General features: G+C 35.5%; 1 long non-coding RNA gene across 1 annotated transcript; it reads right to left on the bottom strand.

Moving 5' to 3' along the window:
* Positions 1–9,193: 9,193 nt before the first annotated feature.
* On the bottom strand, positions 9,194–16,594 carry LOC137024702 (uncharacterized). Its single transcript, XR_010895737.1, has 3 exons — positions 16,552–16,594; positions 9,552–9,646; positions 9,194–9,224 (listed from the first exon to the last, which is right to left on the bottom strand). It is a non-coding gene; the product is annotated as an uncharacterized lncRNA (long non-coding RNA).
* Between the last annotated feature and the right edge of the window lie 5,849 nt (positions 16,595–22,443).

Below are 22,443 nucleotides of genomic sequence, written 5' to 3'. Positions count from 1 at the left end.
TATTGTTTTATATGAAGGAGTAGGCAGCATAATTTTTACATAATTTTGAAGCAAAAACTCTAGTTTACAACCTCCAATACCCTAAAGTATTGTAAACACAGATTTACTATACTTTTTTTGGCCTTATTTCAGTGACTTAAGTTTTTTGTTTTTTCAATAACCACGCATAAATGTTATTCCTTCAAAAACACAAACATGTACATACATGTTCCTCACATATTATTGTAGCCTAGTTTGTGCTGAATACAGTGTAATGACACTTTTTCCATTAATATGTTTATGAACAACTGAAAAAAGCACAAATGTCAGGGCATGTCAAAACTTCTTCAGGCCCCAAATCAGCCTCAGACTCCAGAGGGTTAAATAAGAGTTTCCTATGTAAAAAATGCACATGAACGTCCTCCCATTTCGAATTATCAAATTTCTGATAGCATGGGAAAGCAGGATTAGTCAGTTTTATGTACTTTGGTTTGAGATGTGGTGAGGAATAATTCTAACATGATTTACCTCAGAGGAAGAGTGTGACTGATTTTCAATTTCATTTCGAGAATCAACTTGATCAAGATGAGGATTGTGAATAATACGTTTTTTATTCTTAAGTTCTTTATTCTAATCACAATATTGACAAAAAAAACCCTGCATGTTCTGTGTGTCTCTGTGTTAATGAATGGGGCAGACGCATTGTTTTGTTTAGGCTACTACACAAAACTTACATTAGTAAACATGACTTATTGGCTTTTCCCAAACAAAACTGGTATACTGAGATGAGTGAAATCGACTGAAATACATAAATACTGAAATAAAATGTGTTAGAAATGTATTAAACTGCACATTAACATTTATATGGTCTATAACTGTCAGGCACACAGACGGAGGCAGGCAGGTAAGTGTTAAACAGGATGTTTATTTAGAACAGAGGCACGGATTTGGCAGAGAAGGTGACAGGTAGGTAGATAACAGACTTCGCAGGAGTGGGTAAAGTAATGTCACTTTTGCAGGGATGGCAAGGAGAAGACAGACTGGCAGACACAGAAAGACGGATGGCAGACGGAGGCAGACGGGAGTAGACGAAAGGCAGGTAATCCAGGTAAGGAGCGGGTAATAACGTTGTGCTATTCGTAGACGAGACCAGACCATGTGGTGGAGTCAACGTGGGGCTTAAGTAGTGGTGTGCTCAAGAGTGCTAACAATGGTGATGGCTTTCAGGTGCAGGTGATTGGTGACTGAGTGCAGGTGAGGAACCAGAGGGATGCTGGGAAATGGAGTCCAGGGAAGGTGAGACAGACAGTGAATGTGACACACACACACATATATACACACACATATATATATATATATACAGCTCTGAAAAAAATTGAGACCACTCCAAGTTCAGAAATCAATGTTAAGTGGTCTCTTAATTTTTTCCAGAGCTGTATATATATATATATATATATTATATATATATATATATTTCTACAATTTATACATGTGCGTGTATTTATATATACATAATTAATTATTATACACAGAAATATATTCTATATATTATATTAAATATAATATATTAAATATATTCTAAATAAACTACAAAGTAAACTACTCCTCAGAATATTCCACTCTCATTCTTTCCACACATACCTGACTGAAAGGCTCATTATGCGGCTCATTATGCAGGTCTTTGTCTCTTCAGGTGTGAATCATAGTATGCATGGAGATGTGAAAATCCTGAATAATGCTAATTCTATACTTCTACATTCAGTACCCAGAAGTCTTGAGGGCACATATTTAGTATTCGTTTTGTGGCATTATTTCAGTGTTTTTTTTTGTTTTGTTTTTTTGCTTTACAATAACCATGCATGAACGTAATTCTCTCAAAATAATCATATTAATGACAAAAGTTTAAAGACAAATACGCTCCTATCAGAAAACAAACTGAGAAATGTCTCGGCTCCATGGCTGGATCAAGAGCTCAAGGAATATATGAAGCAAAGGAATCAAGCTAAGATAAAAGCAATTAAATCTGATGATGTTGTACAGTGGAATACATTTCGTAAATTAAGAAATTATGTCACAAAATTAAATAAACCTAAAAAACTTCTAAATTATCAAAGAAAGATTAAGGATGCTAAGAGGGATAATGCAAAAGTATGGAGTACATTAAATGAACTAATGGGAAGGAAGCCTAAATTGCTTACAACATGTTTGGAGGCTGATGGGATTTATCTCACTAAACCATATGATATTGCTAATTACTTGGGCCAATTTTTCAAAAACAAAATAAAAAAAATGAGACAGGCCATGGAGTTTGGACAAGATAGGAATATTTCATATAGATTAATAAGAAATATTATAATGAAGTCTAAAATATGTAATTTCAGATTTAAGACTGTAACAGTAGATAATGTTATAAAATTACTACGGGCAAGTAAAGATAAACCCTCGGGTTTTGACAACCTTGAGATCAAATTGGTTGGCAGATCAAGTTGGTGGCAGATTTAATTGTTTTGCCTGTTACTCATATAATCAATTTAAGTTTATTGAAATGTGTATTTCCATCACAGTGGAAGATAGCAAAAATTATACCTTTAATAAAAAATAACAAAGAACCATTTTCAGGTCAAAATAGCCGACCAATTAGCTTGTTACCTGCAATAAGTAAAATTATGGAAAAAGTAGTATATGATCAAATACAGGAGTATTTTGCAATAAATGGGTTAAATACAATTTATCAGCATGCATATAAAAAGGGTCACTCCACGACTACAGCTTTGACTCAGATTACTGATCATTGGTTACAGGAAATTGATAAAAATTTGGTTGGTACAGTTTTGTTGGATTTAAGTGCGGCATTTGATGTTTTAGATCATAGTATATTACTTAAAAAATTATGTTGTTATGGATTTGAACCAACTGCTATTAAATGGATAGAGAGTTATCTCAGTAACCGAGAGTATACGGTGTATTTTAATGGCAGTTATTCTAAGGTTGAAGAGATGAGTTGTGGAGTGCCCCAAGGCAGTTGCTTAGGGCCCCTTTTATTTTCTATTTTTACTAATGATTTTCCCCTGGTGATGGAACATGCCACCATGGCAATATATGCAGATGACATTACACTATATGCATCTGCAAGAACAGTAGATCAACTTAATAACATCTTAAATAAAGAATTGACCTTAGTCACACAATGAATTAGTGCTAATAGATTAGTCGTCAATATAAAAAAGACAAAATGTATGGCAGTTGGGTCAAAATATTTTCTAAAAAAAAAATGACACCCACATTACACTTGTCATCTGGAGATACTTTGATTGAACAAGTAGAAGAAACTAAATTATTAGGTGTAATTGTTGATAGTAAGCTGTCTTGGAACAGTCAAATAAACCAAATTTTACAAAAAATGGGTAGAAGTATGGCCATTATTAGACACTGTAGGAAGTTCATTCCTTTTTGGACAACAAAACAACTGGTTCAGTCGTTAGTGCTTTCTCATTTGGATTATGCCTCAGTTGTTTGGTCAAAAACAAGTGTAAACAATTTACACAGACTTCTGGTTGCTCAAAATAAAGCAGCCCGAATTGTTTTGGGCTGTCCATATAGAACCAGTGTGACTGCTATGCATGATAGTTTGGCTTGGTTAACTGTAAAATTTAGACTTAAGTATTTCTTAGTAACATTTATGAGAAACATTATAGTAGGGCTGGGCGATATATCGCATGCGATTGTCACGTGCATTTCGTCAGTAAAGCCGGTTCCCTGATTACCGCTAAATCGCCATCACCTGCTTTCAAATGGAGCGGCATTTAATAGACAGAGCCGTAGATCACTGAAAAGCCACGCAATATCGCGTTCATTATCGAAGGCGATTCATCTGCGATATGAACGTGATATTGCGTGGCTTTTCAGTGATCTACGGCTCTGTCTATTAAATGCCGCTCCATTTGAAAGCAGGTGATGGCGATTTAGCGGTAATCAGGGAACCGGCTTTACTGACGAAATGCGCGTGACAATCGCATGCGATATATCGCCCAGCCCTACATTATAGTATCAAAAACTCCAGAAATAATTTATAGTAGGTTGTCCTTTTTTTCAGATACACAATTATTGCACTAGACAAACAGGTGAGATGCAATGTGTGCTGCCTTCATGCAGAACTCACCAAATACAGCGGTCAGTGTTTTATCAAGCTATGGTGGCATGGAACTCATTACCAGGATTTTTGTTGCTGGAAAATAATAAAAAAAAAAAAGAAGTTAAAACTTTCTTGTTCACATAGTGATTACTGATAATTGTGTATTTTGATTTTTAGGAAGATTGATGTTGAATCTAATGATTTAGTTTTGTTGTAATTATAGAATATGTATTGTAGTGTATAATGATACCAGAAAATTACCTGTTTTTGAGTTTTCTTTTCTTTGGCATTGAGCTGCTATGAACTCTTGTATGTCTTGTATACTGTTATTGTGTGTGCAGTTGTGTGAATGGTGTTAAAAAATATAAGTAAAACATGTAATGAATATTGAGGAGACCCCAGGAAGAATAGCTGCTGTTGTTTCAGTGGCTAATGGGGATCTTAATAAACAAACAAACAAACAAACTCACTGGGTCACAGAACTACATCTATTATCTAGGCGCCAGATAATCAAGCACAAGAAGTCACCATCTCCCCAAGGTGCTGGTTATTCACCTAAGAAATCCGGGATCTGTAGAAAAGAACACTAACTGACATACAAAGGACACACAGCTTTTCCAAGATTGAAGTTGGTTGAGCGAGAGCTCTAATCAGGCATTTTTTTCCTCAAACAGACAGATAAGTTGTACTTTTCTCTCAATGAGAAGCACAGACAATTGTGTGCTCTCAAAAATATGTGACGTGCACATTTCATTAAGCAGACTACATAAAACCTCAAACTTGAAGTCATTCAAATCATTTAATATTTCAAAGGATAATTTTTTTATCAATAACTTATTAAAAATCACTCAAATGATATCCATTAAAGAGGCAGTGGATTCCAGAATCCACCCCCTTCAGCATCAACAAGCTCAAGTGTGAAAAAAATATCAGATGTGAGAAGTTGAGGCTTGACGATATGTTGCTGTGGAAGGACTAAAGAAGGAAGAACATATTTTCATGATGTAAATGAATAATATGAGATAATAAATATTGTAAAATTATTGGGTACTAGTGGAGAACTGTGATAGTCACCTTGGTAGCCAAAATCTAATCTAATTACTTTAAAAATATTAAACAAAAAAATTAAATTAAATTAAAAAAAAATATTAAAAAAATATTAACCACAAAAATATCTTGCCCAAGAAGGTTCCCAGAGAAGGGAACAAGACACTTCTTCATGATGTGGACTAGGGCTGTCACGATATTAGATTTTTTACACCACGGTTATTTTGGCCAAAAGAATTCACAATATTGATATATCGCAATATCTATAGAATCCTTGGGGGAAAAATTTATCAGTCTAAATAATTTTTACTTTGTTTTAATTAGTTTCTCTTTCAGGGTTGCTGCACATTTTTTAAAGTAAAATTTAAGGCTTTTTAAGACCTGAAGAAATAAAAATTAATACTAGCATAGTAGCCTATACATTATGGCTGTTACCAATCAAATTAAATCATTATCAACAAAATCCATCTTTGTAATACAGAAGTGACACAGAATGAGAAGTGGCATTAATATATTTACACAGCATTTACAATTTGTCTACATACATTTAATTCAATATTTAAATATGGATTTGTTTCTAATTTTAACTTAAAATTAAAATGTACTTTAAATATGAAACTAAACTAAACTGCCAGTAGGTGGCAGCTCTGTGGCTAACAGGCTAAAGCTAACATTACACACTGTTGGAGAGATTTATAAAGAATGAAGATGTGTTTATGCATTATACAGACCGCAAGTGTTTAAAAATGAAAATAGCGACGGCTCGTCTCCGTGAATACAGTAAGAAACGATGGTAACTTTAACCACATTTAACAGTACATTAGCAACATGCTAACGAAACATGATATTTTTAGTGATATTTGTAAATTGTCTTTCTAAATATCATGGATCATGTCAGTTATTATTGCTCCATCTGCCATTTTTCGCTATTGTTCTTGCTTGCTTACCTAGTCTGATGATTCAGCTGTGCACATATCCAGATGTTAATACTGCCTGCCCTTGTGTAATGCATTGAACATGAGCTTGCATATGCAAATATTGGGGGCGTACACCCCCACAGTTACGTAACAGTCGGTGTTATGTTGAGATTCGCCTGTTCTTCTGAGGTCTTTTAAACAAATGAGATTTATATAAGGAGGAAACAATGGTGTTTGAGACTCACTGCATGTCATTTCCATGTACTGAACTCTTGTTATTCAACTATGCCGAGGGAAATTCAATTTTCAATTCGATGGCACCTTTAATGAGTGAGTGAGTCAACCGATTTGTTCAAATGACTGATTCATTCAGGAACGAAGCTCGGATTCATTCGTTCTAAACGCAGATTCAGTTAGAATAACAAAAACATTTCTGTTGCACGGGGGCTCTGTTCTGCTGTTCATCATTTTGAAATTTTTGTTGGCGAAATAAAAGGGAAAAAAACAATATTAACAATACTGTGTCTAAAATGTAACTCGCATTGTTCATTTAACAATAAGTTGAAGTAACATTGCATTTGTGCTGATTTGGGGAAAATGGCACTCTTGCTCGTGTGATATTGTAATACAACTACATCTTATAATATGATATAATGACAAAAACACGTCGATGTATCTTGAATTTTGAGGGCATATAACTGCATGCATAGCTACATCACGCTGAGTAAGACGAGTACTTATTAGAGTAAACGCTGTACTTATTAAAAGAATCACCCTTTATTTAAAGGCGCTCTAAGCGATCTCACGCGTTTTTAGGCCAAAACATTTTTTGTCACATACAGCAAACATCTCCTCACTATCCGCTAGCTGCCTGTCCCATGAACACACTGTAAAAAACGCGGTCTCTGTAGTCGCCACAAGCTCCAAAAATGGCAATAAAAACAAACTGGTGCAGCCTGGACCACGAAACAATAAACAGTGCCTCAGCCAATAACCGACAAGCAGCGTCAATACGCAAGCTACTTACATTTTAAATGCGCGTTCATGACTGTTTCAGGAAGCATGGAGGGGAGGGGAGGAGGAAGCGACGGGAGGGTCTAGCTAGCCTCTGTTTTGTGTGACAACACTTTGAACGTCAACAGGAAGTTACTCCGCTCAGGATCGCTTAGAGAACCTTTAAATATATGAACACAGAAAATCGCTGTTAACAGGTTAATATAACATTTCCCATTCCATGAATAGTAAAATAATCGCAACTTACTCTCTGTAAAATGGTGTAATCTGCAGGGTGATGGACAAGGAGGTGGGTATTTATAGGTTGGTGTTGTTGCCACCCTACACACTGACTGTAGCTAGGCAAATCCTGCAGATTGGGCTGTCTAAGGAGCCGAAAAACTCCCATACTCACGAGTTTACTTTACTTTTTTCGGGTGTGGACAGAGCCTCTCACTCTGCGCGCACTGCGTCTTCTTGTTTGACAGATGGTTATCGCCAATACCGGTATATTGTCACACGCTAAATTAACACGATTTCATGATTTGAATATCACGGTTATCGTCAATACAGGTATATTGCGACACCCCTAGTGTGGACGATATGAATTTGATTATGATTATGAATATGATTTGAATGTTGCATAGCATGTCCATACATGGGCGTCAGAAATGCTTAAGAAGCCATGACAATAGGGATGTAACTATACTATCAATATTGTGGTATCGCAATAGCAAAATTGTCTTGATATTATTGTGCTCACATACGAAACGATATGTCTTCCTGGGAAAAGTGTAGTTTTTTGAGCCTTGAGCCACTATTGAGCCTTCAGATCATCTGTATATTGTTGGATCGACTGTTTCTCATCTTTCTCTTGAAAATATCCCATAGATTCAGGGGTCAGGCATGTTGGCTGGCCAATAAAGCACAGTAATATCATGGTCAGCAAATCACTTGGAAGTGGTTTTTGCACTGTGGGCAGGTGCTAAAGTCCTGCTGGAAAAGGAAATCAGAATCTCCATAAAGCTTGTCAGCAGATGAAAGCATAAAGTGCTCCAAAATCTCCTGGAAGATGGCTGCATTGACTTTGCACTTTATAAAAACACAATGGACCAACACCAGCAGACGTCACGCCCATGCTTCTGACATTGTTTCTGTTTCAGAAGTGGCTTGGTAGTCCTTTTCCTGAAGATGTCTGAGTGTGGTGACTCTTGATGCGCTGACTCTGGCTTCATTCCACTCATTGTGAAGCACTCCCAAGTGTCTGAATCGGCTTTACTTGACAGTATTCTCAAGCATGTGGTCATCCCTGTTGCTTGTGCACCTTTGCCTACCCAATTTCTTCCTTCTCATCAACTTTGCATTTAATATGCTTTGATACATCACTCTGTAAACAGCCACCACATTCAGTAATGACCATCTGTGACTTACTCTCTTTGTGGAGGGTGTCAATGATTGTCTCCTGGACCATTGCCAAGTCAGCAGTCTTCCCCATTAGTGTGGTTTCAAAGAACAAGAGATACCCGGAATTTATACTGTAGGGATGGTCATTTAATGAAACTCAAATGTAAATATTGTAATATTTTGAGATACTGGATTTTGGACTTTCATTAGCTGTACACTCTAATCAACAAATAAAAAAAAAAAAAAAAAAAAAAAAACTTTTGAAATGTTTTACTTTACATGTAGGGAATCTAGTATATATGAAAGTTTCATTTTTTAAAATAATTTACAATAAAAAAAACTTTTTCACGATATTCTAATTATATGACCAGCACCTGTATATGCTCATATATATATTAGAGCACATAAGAAATACTGTTTGAGGAATCACAGACTCACTAATAAACACAATACAACAGAGAAAACAGTGATTTCACAGCATGTGACAACAATATCTGCCTTCTGTGATTCACTTACCAAGACACACTTGATCATCTGTTTGATCGTGACATGAGGAACTCAAATAAAATCATCAGTATGACTTCAGTGCAGCTTTAAAGTCTCAGAAGCAAAGTTACCAATGACACATCATAACACACACACACACACACACAAATAAAGAAAGATGAAACACTCACCATAGGTAATATTTGTAGATCATTCTGTTTCGTCTGAACTGATGTGTTGAACAAGAGTGCGGAAACTTTTCACTTCTACAAAACAAGTCAAACTGGTTTTCAGTAAGAGACGTAAGAAAAAAAAAGGATGTCAGATGTCAACATACACTCAGTCTTGTCACTATACATTATAAGAACACTATTTGAATCTTACAATCAGTGGCAAGTTTTCAAACCACAATTGGCATTTCACAAATCACTTCATCTGATTTGCTCTAATACATTTTTTTGCTTTATAACATTTGCATTACCAAAGTAGCACAGTTAGCAATATCAATCACCAACACAGTTTTTTATGAGTGTCAGTGACTTATTTTTCTTGGTTTCTTGTTTTTTAGGTAACTGATCACAGATTCAACAAACCTCAGGGTTAATCTTTGGCCTCAGGATAGAGAAGATAACATTGCCATCTGGAATACCAGAGTCCTTGGAGGAGTCGCACTCAGCTGTCAAGCATGCTTTAAATATTACAGATGATATCAGTCTTCAGTATATGGATTCAGATTTTGAGAATTTTTTTACTCTTCACTCCTCAACTCAAATTCAGCACAAATCCACCATAAAGGTTGTGACTGTCGCACCAATAGTTCTTACTTTGTTTCCACCCAACAAAAGCTTTACTGACAGTGATATTACAGAGCAGTGCCAGTGCCTGAGGTCAACTACCTCCCATCTTACCCAGTGAGTGAAGATGAGAAGACTTTGTAAAAAAAGAGAGAGAAGAGCTGGTCTCAGCATTGAAAAAAAAAAAGAACAATGAATATATGATAAAGGAAAAGATGAACAAAACATTTGCACATAGACGACATTAAATCATTAATCAATGTCCAAGTATGCAAGACATAAAGGAATGATGGCCAGCCCTGTTTCAACCTTCTCAAGTGAGTTGCTAGTCATAATGTATCTAAAGTCTCTTCTGTAAACCGTTTCTTAAATTAATTTCTGTCATTCCATATTTCAGTTGACTGCAGAATTTCAGAGAATAACCACCGTGCAGCTGGCACCTAAATTTATGTCCTCATTGGATCTTCACATTCTTAAGCTGCTGACACTGTTTGGTGCCAAAGGAGGAGCACTTGGACAAAGACTGAAAACTGAGATAGAACTACTGAAGGTAAAGTTTATAATGAAGCATGCAAGCCATTTGTTTACAATTTATTCTATGTAAGGCTGAGAGGAATCAGTTAAAGAAAGGGTCTCAAACTCAAATTGGCTGGGGGCCGTTTCTGTGATTGACACCTCCATAGGAGGGCCATATTAAAGGTGCCCTAGAATCAAAAATTGAATTTACCTTGGCATAGTTGAATAACAAGAGTTCAGTACATGGAAAAGACATACATTGAGTTTCAAACTCCATTGCTTCCTCCTTATGTAAATCTCATTTGTTTAAAAGACCTCCGGAAAACAGGCGAATCTCAACATAACACAAACTGTTACGTAACGGGATCATTAATATGTACGCCCCCAATATTTGCATATGCCAGCCCATGTTCAAGGCATTAGAAAAGGGTAGCCAGTATTAATGTCTGGATGTGCACAGCTGAATCATCAGACTAGGTAAGCAAGCAAGAACAATAGTGAAAAATGGCAGATGGAGCAATAATAACTGACATGATCCATGATATCATGATATTTTTAGTGATATTTGTAAACTTTCTTTCTAAATGTTTCGTTAGCATGTTTGCTAATGTACTGTTAAATGTGGTTAAAGTTACCATCGTTTCTTACTGTATTCACGGAGACAAGAGCCATTGCTATTTTCATTATTAAACACTTGCAGTCTGTATAATTCATAAACACAACTTCATTCTTTATAAATCTCTCCAACAGTGTGTAATGTTAGCTTTAGCCACGGAGCACTATCAAACTCATTCAGAATCAAATGTAAATATCCAAATAAATACTATACTCACATGATCCGAAGCATGCATGCAGTATGCATGACAAACATTTTGTAAAGATCCATTTGAGGGTTATATTAGCTGTGTGAACTTTGATTATGCACTGTATTATATTTGACAGCTCAGGGGGGCAGGGAGCACGAGATTTAAAGGGCCAGCAGCCTGAATCGGCTCATAGTTAATGATGCCCCAAAATAGGCAGTTAAAAAAATGTATTTAAAAAAATCTATGGGGTATTTTGAGCTGAAACTTCAGACACATTCAGGAGACACTTTAGACTTCTATTACATCTTGTGAAAGAACGTTCTAGGGCACTTTTAACATTCAAGCGCAAGAAAGCGCAAAATTTCAGAAAATGTACTTTCCTTTGCATTATTTCTCATTTACTTCAAATTTCATTAGGCCTACTAAAATATTTTTATACCTATACTATAAATATTTTATTTACCATACTAAATGTAAACAGCAGTGTCTCTCTCATTGTTACATACATTATTAGTTTTTAACATTTAGTGCAAATATTTTCCCTTTATTTTAGCTTAAATAACATTACGGCTGGACGATTAATTGAAAAGTAACCGAAACCGAAATTCAGAACCTCTAACCGATGTAATTGTCCCATGTCGGTTATTTCGGTTTTTTAATCCTGTTAATACTTTCCCCTTAAAAACATTACCGTGTGTGTAGCCACGACTCCGCCCCGTCCAGTCAGTGGCATAAAAACAAAACACGGAGGTGAACGCCGGTTCAACACAGTGATGGCGCGTGAGCGGTGAGCCTTGCGACTTCACTAAACTTTGTCAGTTGTATTTGTTTTATGGTTTGGACATTAAAGCAATTAGACGATCGGACGTGTATTATTATATCGAGCTACCGTGCTCGCGCAGCTGCATTTTGGCACAAGCACTCATACAAACAGTAGCTGCGCAAAACGTGAAGATAGCGCTGACAGCTAGTTTCTGCGTTCCTCTCTGTGCACGCAATCCAGTGATTTATCACTAAAGTAGCTTAGAAACTCAAAACTTCTCACTACTTTTGAAGTAAAAATTTACAACCCACAGCTTCACAATGAACAGAGAGACGGCATGACTAATTCACATGCATTCACTTGTACTGGCACTGTGCTAATTTATCTTTATCTGATTTACAACGAGCAGAAATCTGTAAGAAATGTTACGAACCATAGATAAAATAACTGCTGAAAGTGAGCTATGTCATGTCAGATCACTCTTTAAATAGGAAAAAAATCTCACCTTTTAATAGTCAATCATATTTACAGTACAAACCTTGTCAGTGAACTATGAGGGCAAAAAAAGTCAACAACCTAGAAACAAAATAATCGTTCATTAATCGTAATCGAGGTAAAATGTTCAATTAATCAAGGTTTTGATTTTAGGCCATAATCGTCCAGCCCTAAATAACATCAAAATCTTGCACTGAACAACACTGTACTGAACAAATGCAATCCCTGAATACATTTGTACACTATTCTATTTCTTGCCAGACACCTGCAGGACTTCTGCTCACACAGCTGAGCCACATTTGCCCAAGATGCCGTTTGAGCATCGGTAACGTTTGAGACACCCAAAAATTACATTTCTTTAATTAAGTACTCACCCTCATGTCATCCCAAACCCGTAAGACCTTCGTTTGTCTTCAGAACACAAATTAAGATATTTTTAATAAAATCCGAGGGTATCTAATCCACACATAGGCAGCAATGACATTGCACCTTTTAAGGTCCAGAAAGGTACTAAAGACATTGTTAAAACAGTCAACGTGACTACAGTCGTTCAACCTTAATGTTATGTAGTCACATGAATATTTTTTGTACGCAAAAACAAAACAAAAATAATGACTTTATTCAACAAATTTGTCTGTCTCCTGTTATACTGCTATGCTATTTTCGTTGCAGAGCTTCAGTGTTTATGTCTGAACGTGGGCTCAGTATTGGCCAGCTCCAATACTTATTATTATTATTATATACTTATTATTATAATAATACTTAGTATTATTGTCGCTTCAAGTGACAGTCCAAAGGGCATTGGAATTGTTATCAAGGGCGTGAAAGTTCTCGCAAGTGTTCCCGGGGCTTGCTGTGTCCTTCTTGGTTTGACCTACGCATTGAATCTCCAATATCCCAGGCATCTAAAGTATACCTTGGAGGTATTTCAGAAACTTCTCCTGGAGCTGGATGCTTCAAAGCTGTCAAAGAGAGTCCGGTCACTCAGGTCTAAACAGCGGTCTTAAAATAAGCTTGATGCTTCAAATCTGTTGTAAGTCCAATTGCAAAAGTTTACACTGCCGTTTAACTAAGTCCAGTTGTTTAAATCTCTACGCTATTTCAAAATGAGATTATTAGTATCTTTTCTGTGGTTTGATGTTGCTGAAAAAGAAAGTCACTTTTTTTGTGTGTGTTCAGAAAACATGGAAACCTTGTTTTTATATCTATTTTATTTTAAACAATGCAACTGCATTATGTATTTAAAACAGTTTGTGCCTAAAAATAGAACACAAAAAGAGATTAAAAAAAACTTTTTGCACTCATCCTGTGTGAATTGACATGCCTTAAAATGTAATTGGAAAAAAGATGCAGTTATGTTGGTAAAGAATAGTGAATGTTCACACTGAGAATACTAATAAATGCTATTTTTGTGACTTGTTGGCAATATAAGGAGCTTGTAATTCATCTTTGATGTCTATGTCTTATTCATACCTGCAATCAGATTTAATTAAATTATTTTAATTAATCCACTCATTAAAAATAATTATACCAACCTAATTTTGTGTTAAATCAAAACAATTCCAGTAAGTAATATTCAGTAGAATACTGGGAGGTTTTGTCCAAGGAAACCAATATTTTGTTTAAATTTTACTTTATTATTTTGTGTGATATTTGCAGTTACTCATTTTGAATGGATGATTTGTAAGGAGCTCATTTGATTCATTCTAACTCAATTCTTAAGTGTTGTTGAATTTAATTAATAACACTGCTTGTAATCTGTTGCCACAATTTTATTGAGCAGATATAAGCAGGGCTCCACTCTGTCGGGTAAGACAGCCACTCCCACTAGCCACTTTGGCGGGCTGAATATAATTTCAGCCTACAGCCTAATCAAAGGTAGCAAAGCTTGTTGTAGCACAAAATTACAATTCAATCACAATTTGTTATCGATGAACGTGCAGTTAGTGAAGGTGGGATAGGCGAAATAGCGCTGAATGACAGAATCGCTCTCTCATGTGCTCTCTCTCTCTCTCTTGCGTGCGCACTATCAGTTATTCTTGCGCCTGAATAGTCAAATACATGCACACACAGATGTCAAAATGTTCATCGTGTGAAGTATCTCGCATGAATACAGTCGGTTATGGCTTAAGTGGACGTAAACAGGTGGGTATCATTAATGTAAATCAAACAGTTAAATAAATGTATACATGTTAAATAAACCTACTGTATTGTTTAGTTGACTATTGTGATGGTAATTAATTGGAAAACCACTAGCCACAGTGGCTGGTGAACGAAAAAGTTAATGTCAAGCCCTGGATATAAGGTATTATTTTTTAAGTGTACCACAACTTCCTTCTCTTCACAGCTGTGCGTGTTCGTTCCTCCCTAAACCCAAACGGTGTTTGTTGTAAAATGCAGTTCTTTCTGTTGCTAAATTGCGGTACATATTTGATAATTATCATCAACATTTTAAAATGTTGAAAGCACAATAATCCGCGCAAGAGACGCTGTTTCCCAGGCTGAATTGTGTGTGCGTGCTTCAAAACAGACGCATATAGATGAATTACACTTTGGGCTTCGGGTGCATGTCCAAACGATCAAATACACACAAAAAATATTTCTAAATACAGAAGAGAGATCGGCAAATAAATTCTGGGCAAAAAAATTTTGGCCAAAAAAAAAAAAAACACAAAACGGAAGTGTGAGGGAATGCGAGTCAGTTTTCTGGGATTAGGAAGGACAGGATTTTCCCCCAGTTTTTTTGTGGGATTGGGACGAGAGAGGTTTGAAAATCCAGAAGTATACTTCTAAGTTTTCTTAAGTTAACATAACATCATACTTACAGTTTATTACTTATATATTATTTTTGCACTTTAAGTATACTAGTCGCTTTATAGTCGTTAACTCTTCAACATTTTTTTTTTTTACATTTTTTTTTTTACATTATGTAGTTGATTTTTGTATAATGTTGATGTTGAAAGTTGATTACATTTGCGTGAGCAATCTTCCAGTGCTTGTTTCTGCTGCTTCTCCTGTGTTTTGATGTGGAGATTCTGCGCTATTTCAGAACAAGTGTAATAGCGCCCCCTACTGTATAACAGTGAAAGCATGGATAGCTAGAAAATTCAGTCAGTGGCGGGGAAAGAGTAGATTTGTAAAGTAAATTCCTATGTGGATTAGCCTACACAAAAACTCAGATACTCAGAATTATGAACATCTGCTTTTTTATAAATATTTTATAAACATACTCAAGTATATTTAAATGCAATTTTAAGTATATTTCTGTGAAGTACATAAAAATTAGACTGAAAGTATATTTAATTTTTAGTTTAAAAGAAGTATACTAATAGTACACTTCAATAAACTTCTTTTTCGTAAGGGATGACCGAAAAGTTTGCTGTTTTTTTCATTAAAGTAGTGAATTTATCTTGCAATTGTCAGTTTTAATTTACTTCAGATAAACTCTAATCTTCATAGGTTTTCAGCACGTGTAAAAGCACAGATCATGTTTTGTGCATATTTTTACAATCACACTTTTCACAGATCTGCATTCAAAAGCAATCAAATTGTATGTATTCATGTTTGCTTTATTTTCGCAGTGGGATATTTGAGAGGTATTTCTATATTTCTACAACACTGTTGTGTTCAACACTTCCAGTTAATTTCAGTGCTGATGGTTTCAATGAATGACTCTGTTATGAGTTCATCATATAGACAGATGAAGGCAGTATTATATCAAAACTGTCTGCAAACGACAGGAAGATGATGAGCGATAGTTTCTCTCTCAAAGTGTGCATGATAAGAAATACTGTTTGAGGAATCACAGACTCACTAATAAACACAATACAACAGAGAAAACAGTGATTTCACAGCATGTGACAACAATATCTTACCAAGACACACTTGATCATCTGTTTGATCGTGACATGAGGAACTCAAATAAAATCATCAGTATGACTTCAGCGCAGCTTTAAAGTACAAAAGTTACCAATGACACATAATACACACACACACACACACACACACACATACACGTTCGTATTGCTATCTTAGTGAGGACATTGCATAGACTTCCATTGATTTTATATCAGTTCAGTGATATTTTCTATCACGTAACTACTCCTAAATCTACCCATCACAGAAACATGTGACCATCACTAGATTTAAATAAAAACCTACTTTAAATAAAAACTATTTAAAAATGTGTCATTGGTAACTAGAAAGATGAAACACTCACCTCAGATAATACCGCGGTCAAGCCAGCCGCAGTTTGAAAATACACGGTCAAGCCAGCCGCCAAAAAAAAAAGCGTGTGCGCCTATTACTATAAATACGGTAATTTCAGGAACAGCAGAGAGAGAACGCGCTTTTAGAGCGCTTGAGTTGCCTCTATCTATCTAATCTATCTATCTATCTATCTATCTATCTATCTATCTTTATTTAGTCTAATATATAAAACATCTCTTTTTTTCTTTCTTTCTTTCTTTCTTTCTTTCTTTTTCTAATATATCTATCTTTTATCTTTCGATTATTTATCCATCTCTTTCTTTTTTCTTTCTAATATTTATTTCTATCTCTCTGTTATTTTCATATATATATATATATATATATATATATATATATATATATATATATATATATGACAATTACTCTTGAATTAAATTGTGTTACTGTCTTACTGCATAAGGATTACTGTCTGATCCCAGCTAACCAAAATACGTGACTGTTACGTAACTGCAACGTAATTTGGTGACCAAACTTTCGTCGTGGCGACGTAACTAGTTACGTCGTGGCAACCGGAAAAGTGAAAGGTGCCTATACGTCGCCACAACGTAACTTTGTGACGTTGCCAGTTAGTAACTGCGACGTCGTGGCAACGTTGTGTATCAATAGTTGTGTGTTGGTCATCAGTTGGAAATTCTTATATTTATTTATTTTTCTATGGGTGGACATGCAGTAGTTTAACCTAATTTATGTCCTCATTTGCCCAAACTAATGTAAAGGCTATTCCAACAGCTGTGAACGATGAATGCAGACTCGAAATGAATTCAGTTCATTTATTTTGAAAAACACACAGAACATAAACAAAACTCCAAATAAAAATAATAAAATACACTCAAACTATAAATAAAAACATATAGCCTACAGCGAAACATAAAATAAAAGCATTCAAGACGTTTTGCGCTCAGTATCATTAAAAACATATGCTAACGTAACATTTTGCTAACATATATTTCAGACGATCAAGGAAATCACAGAGGTAAAAATATTAACAAAAGTACTTATGGTAGACTGTGGGTAATGTTACTTAACCAATCTGACGCAGTTGTTGAACTTTATTGCTATAAAACTGACGAGAAACACGGAGAAACGTCGACGCTGTCCTCTCCAGCCGCTTGAATGTTTTCCCGGTTGCCATGGCAACTCTAACGGCCACCTGCACTAACGTAAACATAACAATAAAAAAAGGTTTTGCGTCTTTCCAAAGTTAACTTTATACATTTTTATAAAAGCCATTTATTCGTTGTCACCTCGGAAAAATAAATTCTTCTCTCAGAAAAATTAACTTTACACTCTTATCAACATACTGTGGGCACTACATTTGTGAAGGCGCGCGCTGTATGTCACGTCACTATATATAAAAACCAGTCATCCATACTCTGATTTGGTGAAAAGAAACATTTTTTTTCTTAAGGGGACATTTCAGTCTTGTGTCTGACATTTAATTACACGTTTTATATTGCAAATTCTGGTAATAATAACATATAAAGAATGTGTAAATGATGGTAATGAAATTACGAGCACATGACGTTGCTGTTACGTTGCCAGTAAGTCATGGAATGACCATTATATTACGTATAGAGGACGTATCTGGAACGTCCTTGGTAATCTTGTAACGTTTGGATAACGTACTGACGACGTTGTGATATGGTAATGTGATGGTAATATTATTACGGGCATACAACGTTGTAGTTACGTTACTAGTAAGTCATGGAATTACCAATATATTACAAATAGAGGACGTATCTGGAACGTTCTTGGTAATCTTATAACGTTAGGAGAACGTACTGACGACGTTGTGAGATGGTAATCTGAAGGTAATGAAATTACTGGCATGCGACGACGTAGTTACGTTGTCAGTTAGTAAGTCATGACATTACCAAAAAGTACGAATACATTACGTAACTGTTACGTCGTGTGTTAGCTGGGATTAGGCCTATAAAGACCTCATTTTAAATAAGTAGAAAATACCAATGGTCTGTTTCTATAGGGGGCGTCCCATACAGTATGCATACCTCATAAATATCCCTTTTACTGCAGCATTTTGGAGATATGCCACATTGTTCGACTTCAAAGGCCTATAAACACCTCATTTCAAATAAGTAGAAAAAACTAATGGTTTGTTTCTATAGGGGACATCCCATAGAGTATGCATACCTCATAAGAGTACATTTTACTGCAGCATTTTGGAGATATGCCACATTATTTGACTTCATAGGCCTATAAACACCTCATTTCAAATAAGTAGAAAAAAAGAAAGGTACATTTCTATAGGGGACATCCTATAGAGTATGCATACTTCATATGAGTACATTTTACTGCAGCATTTTGGAGGTATGCCACATTATTTGACTTCAAAGGCCTATAAACACCTCATTTCAAATAAGTAGAAAAAACTAATGGTTTGTTTCTATAGGGGACATCCCGTAGAGTATGCATACCTCATATGAGTACATTTTACTGCAGCATTTTGGAGGTATACCACATTATTCAACTTCAAAGGCCTATAAACACCTCTTTTCAAATAAGTCGAAAAAAAGAAAGGTACATTTCTATAGGGGACATCCTATAGAGTATGCATACTTCATATGAGTACATTTTACTGCAGCATTTTGGAGGTATGCCACATTATTTGACTTCAAAGGCCTATAAACACCTCATTTCAAATAAGTAGAAAAAACTAATGGTTTGTTTCTATAGGGGACATCCCGTAGAGTATGCATACCTCATATGAGTACATTTTACTGCAGCATTTTGGAGGTATACCACATTATTCAACTTCAAAGGCCTATAAACACCTCTTTTCAAATAAGTAGAAAAAACAAATGGTCTGTTTCTATAGGGGACGTCCCATAGAGTATCCATACCTCATATGAGTACATTTTACTGCAGCATTTTGGAGGTATGCCACATTATTTGACTTTGGAGGCCTATAAAGACTTCATTTCAAATAAGTAGAAAAACATAATGGTCAGTTTCTATAGGGTATGTCCCATAGAGTATGCATACCCCATATCTGTACATTTTACTGCAGCATTTTGGAGATATGCCACATTATTTGACGTCAAAGGCCTATAAACACCTCATTTCAAATAAGTAGAAAAAAATAATGGTCTGTTTCTATAGGGGGCGTCCCATAGAGTATGCATACCTCATATGAGTACATTTTACTGCAGCATTTTGGAGATATGCCACATTATATGACTTTGGAGGCCTATAAACACCTCATTTCAAATAAGTAGAAAAAAAGAAAGGTACATTTCTACAGGGGACATCCTATAGAGTATGCATACTTCATATGAGTACATTTCACTGCAGCATTTTGGAGATATGCCACATTATTCGACTTCAAAGCCTATAAACACCTCATTTCAAATAAGTAGGGGGAAAAAATGGTCTGTTTCTATAGGGGACGTCCCATAGAGTATGCATACCCCATATGAGTACATTTTACTGCAGCATTGTTGAAATATGCCACATTATTCGACTTCAAAGGCCTATAAACACTTAATTTTTAATAAGTAGAAAAAAAGAAAGGTAAATTTCTATAGCGGACGTCCCATAGAGTATGCATACACCATATGAGTACATTTTACTGCAGCATTTTGGAGATATGCCACATTATTTGACTTCAAAGGCCTATAAACACCTCATTTCAAATAAGTAGAAAAAACTAATGGTTTGTTTCTATAGGGGACATCCCGTAGAATATGCATACCTCATATGAGTACATTTTACTGCAGCATTTTGGAGATATGCCACATTATTTGACTTCAAAGGCCTATAAACACCTCATTTCAAATAAGTAGAAAAAACTAATGGTTTGTTTCTATAGGGGACATCCCGTAGAGTATGCATACCTCATATGAGTACATTTTACTGCAGCATTTTATAGATATGCCACATTATTCAACTTCAAAGGCATATAAAGACCTCTTTTCAAATAAGTAGAAAAAACTAATGGTTTGTTTCTATAGGGGACGTCCCATAGAGTATGCATACCCCATATGAGTACATTTTACTGCAGCATTTTGGAGATATGCCACATTATTCGACTTCAAAGGCCTATAAACACCTCATTTCAAATAAGAAGAAAAAAAAAATGTTCTGTTTCTATAGGGGACGTCCCATAGAGTATGCATACCCCATATGAGTACATTTTACTGCAGCATTTTGGAGATATGCCACATTATTCGACTTCAAAGGCCTATAAACACCTCATTTCAAATAAGTAGAAAAAACAAATGGTCTGTTTCTATAGGGGACGTCCCATAGAGTATGCATACCCCATATGAGTACATTTTACTGCAGCATTTTGGAGATATTCCACATTATTCGACTTCAAAGGCCTATAAAGACTCCATTTCAAATAAGTAGAAAAAAATAATGATCTGTTTCTATAGGGGGCGCCCTGTAAGAGTATGCATACCTCATATGAGTACATTTTACTGCAGCATTTTGGAGATATTCCACATTATTCGACTTCAAAGGCCTATAAACACCTCATTTCAAATAAGTAGAAAAAAACAAAGAACTGTTTCTATAGAGAACATCCTATAGAGTATGCATACCTCAAATGAGTACATTTTACTGCAGCATTTTGGAGATATGCCACATTATTTGACTTCAAAGGCCTATAAACACCTCATTTCAAATAAGTAGAAAAAAATAATGGTCTGTTTCTATAGGGGACATCCCATAGAGTATGCGTACCCCATATGAGTACATTTTACTGCAGCATTTCGGAGATATGCCACATTATTTGACTTCAAAGGCCTATAAACACCTCATTTCAAATAAGTCGAAAAAAAGAAAGGTACATTTCTATAGGGGACATCCTATAGAGTATGCATACTTCATATGAGTACATTTTACTGCAGCATTTTGGAGGTATGCCACATTATTTGACTTCAAAGGCCTATAAACACCTCATTTCAAATAAGTAGAAAAAACTAATGGTTTGTTTCTATAGGGGACATCCCGTAGAGTATGCATACCTCATATGAGTACATTTTACTGCAGCATTTTGGAGGTATACCACATTATTCAACTTCAAAGGCCTATAAACACCTCTTTTCAAATAAGTAGAAAAAACAAATGGTCTGTTTCTATAGGGGACGTCCCATAGAGTATCCATACCTCATATGAGTACATTTTACTGCAGCATTTTGGAGGTATGCCACATTATTTGACTTTGGAGGCCTATAAAGACTTCATTTCAAATAAGTAGAAAAACATAATGGTCAGTTTCTATAGGGTATGTCCCATAGAGTATGCATACCCCATATCTGTACATTTTACTGCAGCATTTTGGAGATATGCCACATTATTTGACGTCAAAGGCCTATAAACACCTCATTTCAAATAAGTAGAAAAAAATAATGGTCTGTTTCTATAGGGGGCGTCCCATAGAGTATGCATACCTCATATGAGTACATTTTACTGCAGCATTTTGGAGATATGCCACATTATATGACTTTGGAGGCCTATAAAGACCTCATTTCAAATAAGTAGAAAAAAAGAAAGGTACATTTCTATAGGGGACATCCTATAGAGTATGCATACCTCATATGAGTACATTTTACTGCAGCATTGTTGAGATATGCCACATTATTCGACTTCAAAGGCCTATAAACACTTAATTTTTAATAAGTAGAAAAAAAGAAAGGTAAATTTCTATAGCGGACGTCCCATAGAGTATGCATACACCATATGAGTACATTTTACTGCAGCATTTTGGAGATATGCCACATTATTTGACTTCAAAGGCCTATAAACACCTCATTTCAAATAAGTAGAAAAAACGAATGGTTTGTTTCTATAGGGGACATCCCGTAGAATATGCATA

The sequence above is a fragment of the Chanodichthys erythropterus genome, chromosome 8 (assembly GCF_024489055.1).
Source record: "Chanodichthys erythropterus isolate Z2021 chromosome 8, ASM2448905v1, whole genome shotgun sequence".
NCBI lineage: Eukaryota > Metazoa > Chordata > Actinopteri > Cypriniformes > Xenocyprididae > Chanodichthys > Chanodichthys erythropterus.
This window is presented reverse-complemented; position numbering and strand designations above follow the sequence as displayed.